The 15,922-nt window shown below is 44.4% G+C and overlaps 1 protein-coding gene across 1 annotated transcript in view; it reads right to left on the bottom strand.

The window, feature by feature from the left end:
* LOC122809621 (cytochrome P450 2J6-like) overlaps positions 1 to 15,922 on the bottom strand; it is a 587,708-nt gene that overhangs the window by 356,171 nt on the left and 215,615 nt on the right. The gene's annotated exons all lie outside the window — the stretch shown is intronic.

Genomic DNA, 15,922 nt, shown 5'->3' with positions numbered 1-15,922 from the left:
TATCAGACATGTGACATATGCAGTAACTGTGATACAGTCCTGTTACTTGTGTTCAGCTGTACCCAGGATATGACACAGACAATGCGTCACCACAATGCCATACCCCTTGTAGAAAACAACAGCAGACCAACATCCTGCTGACACACAGACACCTACAACACAAACTGAATACATTATGAAGACCACAATCAGTCAGTGTTAATAACAGCTATAATGCATCATGGCTGGACAGCTACACATCCTGACATGTAAGCATTAAACTTTCCAGTTGAAAACGTGTTACACAGCATTACATTGCTAAACCTTAGTACATTCACCCTGTGCATCAGAACCATATTAGCATGTCCCTGCATCAATGGAATGGATGACAGGGATGTGGCACAGGTATCATCATATGCACAGGGTGTGTTGTTGGTTTTTCAGAGACCTAGGCTGAGCTGTTTGGTTGACATCATGTTTGTGTATTAGGAGGTTTCTTTTCAATTGAGCTGTGCAGATGTGATGTGTGTAGGTATGGAGGTGCCCTAGCTGTGTTGGTGATGTGTGTGTGTGTGTGTGTGTGTGTGTGTGTGTGTGTGTGTGTGTGTGTGTGTGTGTGTGTATGTACACAGTTCTGCCATGTGGCTGTCTTATACAGGGGTTTGTTGGACAGCTGCAGACTCTACATGGCAGGGTGTACAGTTCACCGTGCCTGGCCACAGACATGAGAACTGTGTCTGCCAGGGGTTTCATGGGCACTGCCAGGTACAAGCTCAGATATGGTACTCTCCCATGATGATGACAAATGTCCTCTGGATCCAGGTCCCTGGTGGAACAAGCCAGGACCACGTGCACATGGCTTGCTCTGTTGTGGTGTGGACAGCACCTCCCCTGCAGTGCTGGTGCTGGTACTGCCATTACAGGAGCAGCTCTGAATTGTTGCATGCCCACGTAGACCTCTACCTGTTCGTGTTGCTGACCTACGTCCATGTGGCTGTCGCCCTACTCCCATCATATGCTCTAACATAGACATTGCACAGTCGAGGATCCTCACCATCTCACCCAACCATCTATCTAAGATCTCTGCAAAATAATGGTGGGCACCTGCAAGATTACGGATGTTGTCAAGTACAGCAGCATAAGTAGCCCTCAGGAGCCCCAGACTCTGTCTGGTATAACATTCCATACATGCTTGTGCCTCCATGATGGACCGAAACATGCGTCTGGTGACACCTGCTGTGGGACTTCTTCCAGGGGCATGATGGCCAGCTGCTCTCCTACGAGCACCCCTGTACATCTGCCTGTGTGGTACCTCGATGGTCAGCCGACTATGGCTGCTGTGTACAGACACACTTGCCATAGTCACCACACTGTCCTGTCCCATGCCAACACCCGCCAACTGTCCCTCATCTATGGCCATGGCTGATGGGGTATGTATAGCCATTGTGACTGTGTGCGGGTTTGGGGGTGTATAAAAATGGGATGTCAACCGATGGCACAGCTTCAGCCCCTGACAACCCTGGCTGTGCCTCACCATACCTATCATCATTTTTAGAGTCTGTATGGACACTAACATCAGCTTGGCTGCAGGAGGGACCCTGACCCACCTCACCACCTGTGAGGGGAAAACAAAAAACGTAATTTAAGACCTGTACATCATTGCTTACCTCTACACACACACACACACACACACACACACACACACACACACACACACACACACACACACACACACACACACACTTACAGGTGAGGTGGCACAAAGATATTACACAGACCCCTCAGTTCCCAACAGTCAACATGCATGACATATGGCACTCAACAGCATACACAGCAGCTATACTCAATCCTTTTTACCAACATTACACATCTCTGTGATGCATGAGTTGTGTTAATAGGTGATGCACTGCACCCATGTACACAATAATGCTGTGCACCTGTTCAGCACCCTGGCATGTACTGTGCACCATACTTCACAAGTGTACACACCACTGCTGAATGTGTATATGTGTGGCAGTTATATTTGCGCTGTTGCTCACAGTCCCTATGTGTTTGTCTGACGCACACCTGGGATGATATGAGGACAGATGTCAATAGTGAATGCCTGACCTCTGATTTGCAGATCTCATCATCAGCAGTGCATGTATGAGCAATAAAATCCAACTACACTTACAACCTTCAAAGCTTACTGTGGCTATGAAGAGTGTACACACCCTTATTCACATGCCAGCCTCTTCCATGATATGCAGTGGGGCCACAATACTGCATATGTTAACATTACACACACCTGATATGTGACATATGACCAGTGCAATCAAATGCAGTAACAAACAAATGTGTTAGTTGTGCAGTTGCTGATTGAGATGCATACAATATGTGGGTTGCATAAGTGTGCACACCCTTGACATGATGGTTTGTTGCAGCACCTATTAAGTGAACTACAGCAGTCACTATTCCTGGATATGGTATACTAGCATGGCCCATCTTCATTTGCCATTATTTGGTCACTGCCCCCTACAAATGCCCCCCACCTCTGCCAGATTGCAAGGTTAGCTCATGTGCATAGCCCTTGGAGGTTACACAGTGCCTTCACTATTGCTGTGGAGTTAGGGTTATGTCTGGCACAATTCATGACCTTGACTATGTTCAGATACAGCCATTCTTATTGAGCTTTAGATGTATGCTTCAGTTCACTGTCGTGTTTCAGGATGACACCCCTCCCCATCCTCAGCTTTATTCCAGAAGCTTGACAACTATGGGCCACACATGAGTGTCATTTTGCATCGTTAGAAATTCAGAATGCCATGTTTACCGGCCTAGTTCCTGCTAATGAACATCAAACCTAAAGGTGTACACTGGCACCAGCAAGGTACAGATGGGGATGGTGGGCCTGAGGTGGTGTGAGGTGTTGCTTGTGCACCACGTGTATCTTTATTAATACTGTCTGTAGGTTTCAGCCTTGGTCTCAGTACACCATTACACATTGCAACACATGCCTTTGGGAGACTTGATGTTATGCATATGCTAACTGTAGAGAGACCTGGATGATGTTTCCTGTGGAACAACTCTTCCATCTGATTATGCTAACCCATAGGCCACACTTATGCAGAGTCCAGGTGATTGTTGACACAGGTACTGCACAGGCAGTACTTGCTAGACATTCTTACAATTCTCTCAGTGTTGCTGCTTGTCTCTTGGCATCCTCCATGACCAGTTTGCAACATGTGTTGTCATCTGTCTTCGATGGGGATCTGTTTATTTTCTAGATTAATGTTGTCCCATACTTCATAGTTGCATACATGACTGTATGCACTGTTTGCCATGGTATATGCAATGGTGAGGTAAGGCCATGTCTCCCACTGCGTGCCATCTTTTGGATATGGGATCCATTCCATGGTTTTAAGATGTGTGAAAATCACAGCTGCCTCTGTTGTAGGTTAGTGGGCAAATGTCATGGATATTCTTCTTGGACAGTAGACCATTACTCAGTGTGACATTGAGGCCCTGTACTTGATGGAAGGTGCATACTCAAGAAGAGTGAATGCTGTCAGTACCTCAAAAGCTGCTTCCACAATGTTATTTGGAGTGTGTGCACACATATGCTTCCAGTGTTTGTTAAGGTATTTATTCCCCATATTTGTTGTCCTAACATAGGATTCCATATTACACATTCATTGCCCATGTTAGGATCACATTACAGGTTGTAAAAGGTGTGGAATGTGGTATTGTGATATGCCGTTGTGTAGATCTGTAACAGTTGCCATTGTAATAGTGGTGTATACACTGTTGTAGCCACTACATAAGGGTAATGCTTCAGACATGTCCCTACTGTAGGCCATTTGTCCCACTATTATGTTCATCTCTGTCCACACATCTTACACTGACAGGTTTTTAGGTATACTGCAGAACTCTTACCTACCATTCAGATATGTCACCATGGTGACCACTGTGATGCAGTGCAGTTAACAGCAACAATAAGTAAACATGTACAGCATGCATCAAAGGTAGGTGTGTTAAATGTGTGCATGCCAAATACCATGGTCATAACATGGCCGGTGTATTGGCAAACCTGAACAAAACAACTTCATACTCACCAGCTACAGGCTGCTGCTCCAGTAGTATACCAGAGAGACCTACATAGTTGTGTGAGAGATGTAATGTCAGTAGCCACACCTGTGGCATTGGTACAGGATGGGAGCAGCATTTCAGTACATCAACAGTACAAACCCACAATACTAGAGATTATGCACATCTGTTCATTACTACACTGCAGCAACAGACTATGTTATCTGACATATGCATGAAGATACTTTACAGATGAAGATGGATAAGCAACAGTCGTCTACTAATGGGCCTTACCTGCATGCTTCTCATCCATTGTATGGGTAGCACCCACCTCCACAATGCTATCATCAGGTTCCTGGCTTGGCTGGCGGGCGGGTGCCCCAAGGCTGGTGAGGAGCTCCTTAGCATGTGTCAATAGGGGCTGGATGGCATGACCCCAACCTGTGGCTAGCTGGTCCCTCCTAACAGCTGATGGGCATGGCGGATGAGATCAGTGCAACAATGTCACACTTGCTCATAACTGTGGTTATGCAGGTCATCGTTTGCACTGTGGACAAGCTCATTCCACAGGACAGTCCTCTCCTGCAGATCATGGACCTTGCATCCAAAGAGGGTTCTGTGATGTTGTACAAGGAAGTTTATTATTATATCATTCTCCTGGGGAGTATACGCAGGGAGATGCTCATGGGACATGGTACCTGGAAGACATAAACAGGAAAAAAGTCAGAGGACCTCATACTGCAAGGATATAATAGTTTTTAATTGACATCTCTCCCCCCCCCCACCATATCGGCAACAATAATCTGAATATACAAATCAATGGTTATGTTTACACCAAACCTACTGTTGGGACATGTATCCTATTGTTCAACAAATATTGAAATGTGTTTCTATTCATGTTCCATGTTGAAACACTATCATTGGTGGCCTGTTTATATCAATGTAACCTGCATGCCATTGTAATGGCCACTGTGGTTCCATATATGCATGTGTTCTGTTTGCTATGCATCTGTTCCAAATCTGATGTTTTGGGTTAATGGGAATATCTATGCATGCTGTTATAAATAATCCTGGGTTGTGCTGATTATTACTAACTTACATATGTTCTAAAACTGCAACATAATAGTATGTTTGGGAAGGCTGTTCCCAGCAGACCTACCTCTCCCACCTCATCTGGCCATGGCACCGGGCCACAGCAAGTCTGGGACCCACCCCGAGACCTCCTCATCTGCTGATCCTGGGCTACCTTCAGGTGGAACCACCTCAGGGGATGGGGCTCATCCCCCCCCTGGGAGTGGGCACAGACAGGATCCTGTCACCTGAAGTCCGGTCCAGGGACTGGTGCATAGGGAGTTCCACAGATAATTGGGAGATCTGCTACACCAGCTTGAGGGCCTTGTGGCACAATTAGAGGGTCAGCCTGCCCCTCCTGCTCAGCCCCCAGCACAGCCACCATCGGGGCCATGAAGGTGCAGTGGTGACTGCACATGGCTGGGGACCTTAGTCCTACTGTTTCCATTTGGGAGATCATGGGCTTCCAATTTCCAAACACCCCCTCATTCAAAGTGTTTACCCCCACATCTGTCATATCCTCCCCTGTATGCTGTCATGTTTGTCGTGTCTGTCTTCCGACACAACCTACTCCTCAAATATACCTACTATCCTTCCCCAACATCCCACTTAACAAAAAAAGGGCAATCTGTTCCCAAAAAAAAAAATTCACACCATACATAACTGTATTTCTCACACCCACTTACAACGGCTTAAAAGTGCCTTAATCACTCTGTATCCAACAGCTCTTGCTCTGGCTAGAAAATAAATTATCAGCCCTTGCAAGTGTCTAACCCAGGATCCTGCACACCATAGCCACAGCAATTCACCACTAAGCCATCTGAGCTCTGGATATGTGTGATGTTTTCTCAAACATATCATGCAGCACAGTCATTCAACAGTAGGAGAAAATGTATGTATACATACACACACACATGCACACACATTTTATATATATATATATATATATATATATATATATATATATATATATATATATATATAGTGCATTCAGACATTGGACCCACACTCTGAACCTCCTTCATCCACAGCTAAACTGTTCTTCCTTGTTACAAAAAAGAGCATCACATGTGGACACAGCCTAACATTAGGGGGGGTATATAGGGACAGACTGTAGATATGCCTATTACAAACCTATGAAGTTTGTGCATGATACATTTCACATTACCATGACTGTTCTGAAGGTGGTGGGGTCTGAAACTCATATGTTTATCATGACTTCATTACTTCCACCTTCAACTATTTGCCAGACTAATATAGATGTTTGGTGGAAAAGAACAAATACTATGATGGGTTAAATCTTGACATTCTGTGCAGATCTGCAGAGTTGACAGGTATGGCCCACTGCCCACAGGGTTAGATGTTATGTCCATAGCAGTTGTTCAGCAGGACATCATTACAGCAAGTCTTGATGGCACATATAAATCTTTCAACATTATCTATCCCATTATTACAGACCAAGTACTACATTCAATTACATGCTGACATGTTCTGCATACCTGTTTTATTATTGTTTTCTCTACTGTGTACCAGTTGGATGTCTTCCTTGTTTGGTTAGTTTTTTTAAGTATTTTTTTTTTATTATTATTATTTTTTTTTCTCCCTTTATCTATCTCTCTCTCCACTACAGGGATTGAGCTGGTTTGAATAGGTTGCAGCATGGCTTGTGTAGGTGATGCTCATGATCAAGTGATGGCCTCTGCACCAATTGGTGTTCACCACTTGCTAATTGCATGCAGCCAGCTGTGTAATACTTCCAATAACCAATGTCATATCAACCCACTTCTATAAATCTCACTTCTATAAATGATGAAATCATGTGGGTGCTGTCCCTTTACCTTTCCTGTCTGGAAGACATCCTTCCTGTGTGTGGGCAGCAGTGTTAACAGACAGCAGGTACCTCTTACAACAGGACTTACGGTCACAGGGCAACTACATGTTTGTATCAGGTTCCAAACCTAGGGGCAGCTTGTGAGTATTGCTGTTATATGAATTGAATACTGCTAGTTTTACAGGGTTTGTGTGTACATGTTAGTTTTGCATGGAATGCAGTCTGTCTGCATAGCTCTCAACTGTGGGCTTTTCCACATGATGGTCAGAGAATTGGCTATTATGTTTTGTCTGTTCACCACACAGGTCTTGTCTCTGACATATCAGTGCCATTCTCTCCGTTGATTGCTATCAGTACATGGCAATATCCATCTGTGTTTCTGACTTCATATTCCTGAGTAAGGGTATGCTGCAACCAATCCTGTGACATCAGCAACTTTCACAGTGTTTAACAGCAATATTTAAAATATGGCCCTGTGTTTCAGCCTCTGTCCTTCGCCTATATACCAAGCATTGTCCAGATGTCATGCAGTAACAGGTTGTTAGGTAATGGTCTATCATTTTTTAATGCTTATTTTCCAGTTATCATTCCAGTGATGTTGTGGACTTCCACACAAATTGTGGGGTAGGCTCCATATATATGAGGGCTACAGCTGGACAAAACGTGTGTGACCCTGTACAGTCCAGAGGTCAGTGTATGTAGAACACTGTTATATGCTCTTGTAAGACATTTTATGGGGATGGGTATCAAATGTTTTTAACCTAGGCTGTAACAACATGTGAGGGATATCAGTAGTAAGAAACATTAAGGTAAATGGCTGTACATTTTCATACATTTCACCATGGGAACAGCGGTGGGCCACAGATTGCTGTCTTACACACAGTTTTGTTTGTCAGTATAATAGTGACATTTTAAGTTAAGCATTGTTATGTAACATATATATTTACATTGTGACAACTAATATTTTTCCCCCTAGGGGTTGAGTACAGAGTGTGGTTGGATGCTGCTGAACTACATCTGAAATTAAGTGTTGATTGATTCTTATCTTCAAGGCAAGTGTGTTTTTTACTGTTGTACTACTTGTAGGCTTTAGCCTAGACAGCAAAGTATGTTATGTTTGCAGATTACTGTATCATATGTTTTGTTTGAGAATTGCATTAGTCAGTTATTATGCATTTCAAGCACCCAACGGCTATAAGAAATGGCATAAACAACTGAAATAGTACACAAATAAACATTTCTATGTATGCAAACTTGTGTGTGGTGTCCTGTCCTTTGCATTGTGTGCGGGTATATGTTTCATGCAATCATTCTCATTTTAGGAAAAAATCAGACACTAGCCATTTGAAAAGGTGGCAACTGTAGGAATAATGTTGGTTTGATATGATGTGCACCCTATCTGTAAGTAGTTATATATTTATATGTGTATGTATGTATATATATATATATATATATATATATATATATATGGGTCTAGGTTAGAAGATCGACAGCCGACATCACCGACAATGGATTAGCAGGCACCAGATGATCGACACTCGGAAGACCGACGCTACGGATGAACATGCCGACGCCAGGGATAGTGAGTTGGAAAGAAGGCTGTGTGAGTATGCGGTGGTGACGGATGTTGGGGTGCGAGTAAGGTAAGTGTGGATAGTGACAGTCTGTGGGGATAGGGGTGGGTTAAGTGAGTTAGGGTTAGGGCGGGTTAGGTAAGTGTCTTGGTAGTGGTATGTTTTGGGTTAGGGGCGGGTTAAGTGAGTTAGGGTTAGGGCGCGGGTTATGTTAGTGTGCAGTAGTGGTATTTTTTGGGTTAGGGGCGGGTTAAGTGAGTTAGGGTTAGGCGTGGTTATGTAAGTGTCGGTAGTGGTATTTTTGGGTTAGTGGGTTAAGTGAGTTAGGGTTAGAGGCCGGGTTAGCTGAGTGTCACGATAGTGACGGACCCTAGGGTAAGGGTTTGGGTTAGGGTTGTACATAGTTGTGTGTGTGAGGTTTAGTGTGGGTTTGTGAGGAGTTTGGTGTGCTTGTGTTCTGTGTGTGGTTTTTGGATAAGGGGATGTGTTTTGTTAGTTGATTGTTGTTATTGTGGTGTGTGCAGTGTATGGGGTTTCGTGTTTGTGGACCGTCGGTTACTTGTTTGTCGGGCATGTGAGGTGTCGTGTTTATGGTTTGTCGATAATGTGGTGTCGATGTTTTTGTTGTCGGTGAATGTGGCTGTCGATCTTATATATATATATATGTGTGTGTGTGTGTGTGTGTGTGTGTGTGTGTGTACATGTATCATTGGAATGTTCAGTGCTTCCACATTGTACATTCCCTATGGTAGACTGAATGTTCTGCATGATATGTTAAAGAAATCATCCTGACATTTTACAGCTGAGATGGCTTACTGTTAACTTGTTGTGGCTATGTTGTGCAGGTCCTGGGTTCAAGACTTGCAAGTGCTGGTTATTGTATTGCAAGGCAAATCAGTTAAGCTGTGATGAAATGAATAATGGCAATAATTACAAGAGAACCCTAACAGTGTCTTTGGTCAGATATTTTGCAATGAGAAATTCAGAGTGTGGATCCAAACTGTGAATGCCATATATATATATATATATATATATATATATGCATACATACATCTACATATATAAATACATTTTCCCTACTGTTGAATGACTGTGCTCCAGGATATATTTTAGAAAACATCACACTCATGTGCAGCTGAAATAGCTTATTGGTAAATAACTGTGGCTATGGGATGCAGGGTCCTGGGTTTGAGTCTTGTAAAGGCTGGTTATTTTGTCACTGGGCAGAACAAGGATTGTTAGATACAAAGTGATTAAGGCACTTTTAAGCAGTTGTAAGCATGTTTGTGCGATGCTAAACAATGCCAACTTCCAGCTAAATAGATTTACAGAGAGCCTGACAGTGTTTAATCTGTGTAGGAATGGCATAGCACCACACAAACAGGCTTAAACCCACTTACTACTGCTTAAAATTGCTTACTCCCACTTACCTCTGTGCTAATTTCTTTAAAATAAAAGAAAAAAGGGGTGATAGGAAAGTGGTGAAAAAGTGGGCATGCAGAGGGAAAAACAATAGGGAAAGTAGCTAGAGATGTGCAGGACGGGTGTAGGAAAGGTCAATAGCTGTCTATTTCTTCTACAGTAACAGCTGTGCATATATACTGAAATGTGGCCAACATGCAACATTGTGGGGTGACCTTGTCAGAGCAGTTAACCAAATTGGCCAACAGGACAGGACCTATGAGCAGGTTCAACACCAGGCCACAGATATGGTCCATGTTGTACTTCAAGGGGCAGCTGATGTGGCCAGGGATCATGCTGCCACTGCTGGAGGGTCTGCAGCAGAACAACCACTCTCAGCCACAGAGGAATTCCTGGTGAACCTAGTATAAACCACCAGCTCCCAGGCATCCATCACGCCATACATCCTGGAGGTGGGTGCCACAACATCCACATCAGAGAAACATCCAGGTAAGCTTACCTTGTTCACCAGTGTAATACTATATCAGTCATTGTGGCAGGCTCTGCATACCAGTACACCGGTGTCAGGTCTATCTGCATTGGGGGGATTGGTTTTAATGCACAGTGTACACATACTCAGAATGTCAGCAATGTAGTCAGTATCACATTAGATACTGTACATGTCAATATATGCACAAATTACCTTCTAACACTGCAACATTTGGTATTGCTGACAATCCCTCTCCCTCACATTTTCATAGGTCCATTAGGTGTGGCCAGAGTCTGTGGTCCTGTACCTGGTAAGTGTGATGCTGTTGTTTTACAAATCATTTATACTCTAAGAATGCTAAGGACTGCCATTTTGCCCTAGGCACATCTGTTATGCTTAGGCAGAGTAGAATAGTTGTATGTTCCATTTAGGAGCAGTTAACTACAGTGCATACAATGGTTAATCACAGCTGTGTATTTGTACAAGCATTAACACACTTGCACTTATAGTTATAAACAAGTATGCAGCCTGCTATACAGGATGCAATTACTCCAAGATGCCTATTCAAACTTAATAGGGAGATGGCACATATCTGAGGCAGTGATACTACAGCAGACATATTATCTGCAGGATAGGTGTACTGGGTATTATGTGTAGTTCTATCAGATATACTGTCATATTGCGTACCTCACAGATGCATAGTACTGGCAGTGTTCACTGGATGTAGCTGTAGTGCATGTTATAAAGGGTCTGTCCTGTCTGTGTATGTTGTTATGTGTTAGTTTGTTGTGCATGAGATGGGTGATGAGAAGATGTGGGACTGGAAGTGCAGTTGTGGTTCTTCATCTGTATGAGTCTGTGTGGATTACCATACATAATAGTGCAGGTAATAATGTACTGATTTTGTTTTCCTCCTCACAGGTGAACAGGGAGGTTGGGGTCTGTCCCCATCATAACCTGATGTCAGTGTCCCATCAGACTCTGATGATGATGGTGGCCATAGTGAGACAAAGGTGGGGTTGTCGGGGGCTGAATCTGTCCCAGAGGTTGATATCCTTCTTCTGCCCCCATTGTCCGTGCAAGCAGTCAGTATGCTCACACATACTCAGTCCTTAGAGGCCACAGATATTGAACAGCCAGACGGTGGCAGCATTGAACAGGACAGTGTGACAACTATGGAATCAGTGAGTGTAGACACTGAGCATTGTCAGAGAGCTGGTGAGATCCCACACAGGCAGATTGACAGGGGTGCTCAATGGAGACTGCTGCCCATCCACCTCCTGTCACAGGTGTCACATCTCAGGTAACTCACAGCATGTTTCGGGCTGTCATGGAGGCACAGGCATGTTCCAACTGAAACACCAGGTGGATGCTCAGGGTTATGGATGCAGCACAGTCTGGCATCTGTGACTGGATCCATCGCATTGGTGATGGCATGGATCATTTCACTGATGAAGTGGACAGACGGTGGGCTGAGACAATGTCTGTGACTGTGCATTATCTGTGCTACAACATCTGGCTGGAGTAGTGCATTGAACCTGTGGATGTAGGTCAGCAACACCATCTGCTGAGAGTCCATGTGGTTATGCACACTCATGCTCCTGTAGTGGCAGTACCTCCAGTGCTACAGGGGGAAGTGGGCAGGCCATGGGCACATGGTCCTGGGTGGGCCTATGGGGGATATGGGACCAGCAGACAGCAGTCACCATCAGCAACTAGCACTGCATCTGACCTTGGTCATAGTGGCACCAGTGCCCACTCCTTGCAGAGCCAGTATCTGTGTTTGTAGCTGGTGATGGTGAACTGTCCACTGTGCCATGTATATTACATAGCTGTCCAACATATACACATGTAGGGCTAGCACTGGGCTTGACTGTGTACTTGCATGCCCTCAAACATTACTGTCACATGCAGGTCACCAACAGACACACATGGCACCTCTGCATGGCCCATCTAACCAGCACCCCTTCCTGTCTCACACACATGCTGTCAACTGAATGGCACAGCCTAGGCCTCTGGCACTCCACATCTTCTACTTGTGATACCTGAGCCACATCTCTGCCATCAGTGCCATAGATGCAGGGACATGCAAATATATGTCTGATGCACAGGGTGACTATATTACTTTCAATGTACTTGTGTAGTGCAGTATTGTTATGCCATGGCAGGCGTTGTAGGCCATGACAGGTACTGTGTGCTGACATGTGTCATGATTACATAGCAAACCTTGTGTATCTTAGCTGCATGATGTTAAACTGGCAGTAGTGTCACAGAATGACAGGTGTATCATGGACGTGTATATGTTTCTGTTCCAGGAGTTTGAGGGATTACTCTATAGATAAATGGTGGCAGTACAGTGGCACAGGATGGCATGGCAGCACAGCAGATATATGATGTTGGCAAGGTACGGCAGTATTTGTGCAAGGTTCCCTAGGTGCATATATGTAGAAGGCCATTTCTGGGACAATGGGGGCAGCCAGCATGATTATGCACCCATACTTTGTGACAAGGTCTTCTACCCTTAATACATGTCACCTGGATTTTCTGAATATACATACCTAGATGGTGGAGGACATCAGCAGGCCTTGTAGAGGAGGACATTTAGAGGCCAGCAGCTAGTCTTAGGCTCATAAAATGCATATTCATTGCACAGAAAAAGCCCCCATGGGCATATCCATAGTGCTGTATAAGGATAAAGTTATTCACCCACAAAGTTGGTTGATGTAAGATTAGAACCCTTTACCTATGCACTATTACAACCTACAGTTCATAGTATGTATTACATGTACCACAGAGATTACTTAAAGCTAAGCTGTCAGCCACTGTAGAGGCCATCGGGTAGTCACAGGGTGTTAAAATGTATAACCATTGCACAGAGGTAGGCATGTCTCTACTGCTGCAAGTGGAGATATTTACACACACAGTGACCTGTTGTGAGATTAGAACTCCTACCTATCAAGACAGTAGATACTACAGCCTGCAGTACTTATAACATGTGCCATCGAGGTTACTTGCAATTAAGCTGTCAGCCTGTGCTGTTAATGTGGGTGACATCAGGAGGCCTTGTAAAGGAGGCCACTGTTGAGGAAAGCAGCTAGTCACAGAGCCATAAAATGAATAACCATTGCACAGATATAGGCCAGATAGGCATGTCTTTGCTGCTGCAGGGATATATCTATACACACACACACACACACACACACACACACACACACACACACACACACACACACACACACACACACACTTGCCATGTCTGGGATTAGAACTCCTTCCTAACTAGTATGCCAAATCATTATAGACTGACATTAGGAAATGATGACAGACATTTGAATGTCTGACTCCATGTACATCAGGGGATGCATGCTACTGCACTACCTGTTATTCTATTAACTTTCTACATTTGTCTGGGCAATAGTTAATACTTGTCTTTATATTTGGGCTTTTGTCCCACTAGTATTCATGGCTTTGTCCAGATTTCTTGCTCTAAGAGATTGAGAGGTATGATGTGACTGGGGTACATGATGTAACACCACACACAGGGTGACAGTCTTCATACATCTAACTATACATGGTTTTTCAGAATGTCCAGCCTTCTGCCCCATATGTCTGCTCTATTCCTCATACAGTTGTGGTTTTCCAGTAATATACTATAAAATGCAGTCCACTGAATTGTTGTAAGTACTGGCACAGTTAAGTGATGGCCTTTACATAGTGAAGATAATCTGACCTGTTGCAACCTGCTGTTATACTAGCCACCTTCTAGGTTACTCAGAGCATGTATAATGTCTGTCTGTAGGGTGGGCCCTCTGTCCATTTTCTCTGGCTCTCTCCATCTTTCTTGCAGTAAAAGATTGTGGCATTATGACAGTCTGTGGGACTCCTACCATACGGGTAACTCACAAGCAAAAGTTGTAGATTCTGCCAGATTTGAACCATCAACAATATCACTGATGCTCCTGTCCTTAGCCCAGTGAGCCACACCAGCCACCAGAAAAAAAGGTGTAAATCCTCACACTGTCAACAGCATAAAGACATACACTGACTCCTGTGTTTTGTGGGAAATAAAACATGTGGCCAGGTTCTATGTCACAAACCCTGAATTGTGTAGTCTGCTGATATATCCTTGCAAACATACTGTTCCTGCAGTTGTATCCACAGTTCCATTGCATAGCCAGCATCCCCCAGTAGATGGACATATGGGATGCCCCCCCTAGCAAACATCTGGTACAGCTGTGATGCATGCCAGATATTGGATTCATGATAACTATCAGGGCTGCCATCACATACATTCATGATAATGCCCTGGACATTGCACATGACCTGACAGTTGATGGCTCCTTGTGGATGACATAGACTCTACCCTCCTCACCGGTGGTGCTTTAATGCATACATGAGTGCAGTCTATGGCACCCAGTACCTCAGGGTAGTGTACTACATTGTAGAAGAGTTGCATGCTGCTATCCCTCTCCTCAGGGGTGTGGGGTAAATAAATGTTTTCACTGGCATGTTAATATGGCATCCAGGAAATGGTGGAGTACCCTGGATGCTGATGCCTGTGAGACCCCTATCATGCCCGCAGTTGGTCTTTGGAAAGTAAGTGTAGCTAGTATCATAAAGGTTACATGTACCTTTGTTTCCACTGGGATGGGTTCCCCTCTGTTGGCTCTGGGTCTGAGCTGAGGGTGGTAGAACTCAGTGAGTTCTTGTAGTATGTCCCTGTCCACCCTATAGAGCTCTATGATCTCCAGGTCATATAGTGCCTGAAGGTTACCCTGGGCCTGAGCACTTTTTCTTTCTCTGTCTGGGCCTATTGTCAGCATCAGCATCAGCAGTGTGCTCAGTATCTAGCACATACAGGTGTAGCAGACCTGCAGCAGCCCCTAGAATTCTCTCAGTTAAAATTCCCAAGTCTGTCCTCAAATGGTGCACAGTATGGGGGAAAATCAGATTGTAGGGTGTATGCATTCTTTATAGTCCTCTGCTCTAGGTTCAGCCTGTTTGCTTGGCTACTTATGATGCATTACACTTGCCAAGTACACCATCAAGGTGTTTTAATGGCCCAGTTTAAGTGGTAGATGGGTCATAAGTAATTTATATATGATTAGCTTTCCCAGCCAATTTTTTTTAACAGCCTTCCCTGCTCAGCACTGTGACATGGCATTCAAAACCATGCTGCAGGTATAAATAATGCTCAGCAGTCACTAGATACACCCTCATGGATGGGCACGCTCAGCACAGTGGCATGCCATGCAAACACACTCATACCCACTGAAACACGTGCTATGGAGGTAAACAAAGCTTAGCAGTCACCGGACGCACACCCCTGCTGAGCAGAGCACTGGGCCACACAAACAGGCACCACTGAGCTCCAATGAGCTTAAAGGGATGTGGACACACACACCCCTTTTGATTTCAGCTATCTCTTCTGTGGACACCAATATGGTTCTTGGCCGACCCAGATGGGATCTGCGTGCACGGATACCCAGTTTTGCTATTCAATAAGCCCAA

The sequence above is a fragment of the Protopterus annectens genome, chromosome 8.part0 (assembly GCF_019279795.1).
Source record: "Protopterus annectens isolate FY-2018-M chromosome 8.part0, PAN1.0, whole genome shotgun sequence".
NCBI classification, from domain to species: domain Eukaryota; kingdom Metazoa; phylum Chordata; order Ceratodontiformes; family Protopteridae; genus Protopterus; species Protopterus annectens.
This window is presented reverse-complemented; position numbering and strand designations above follow the sequence as displayed.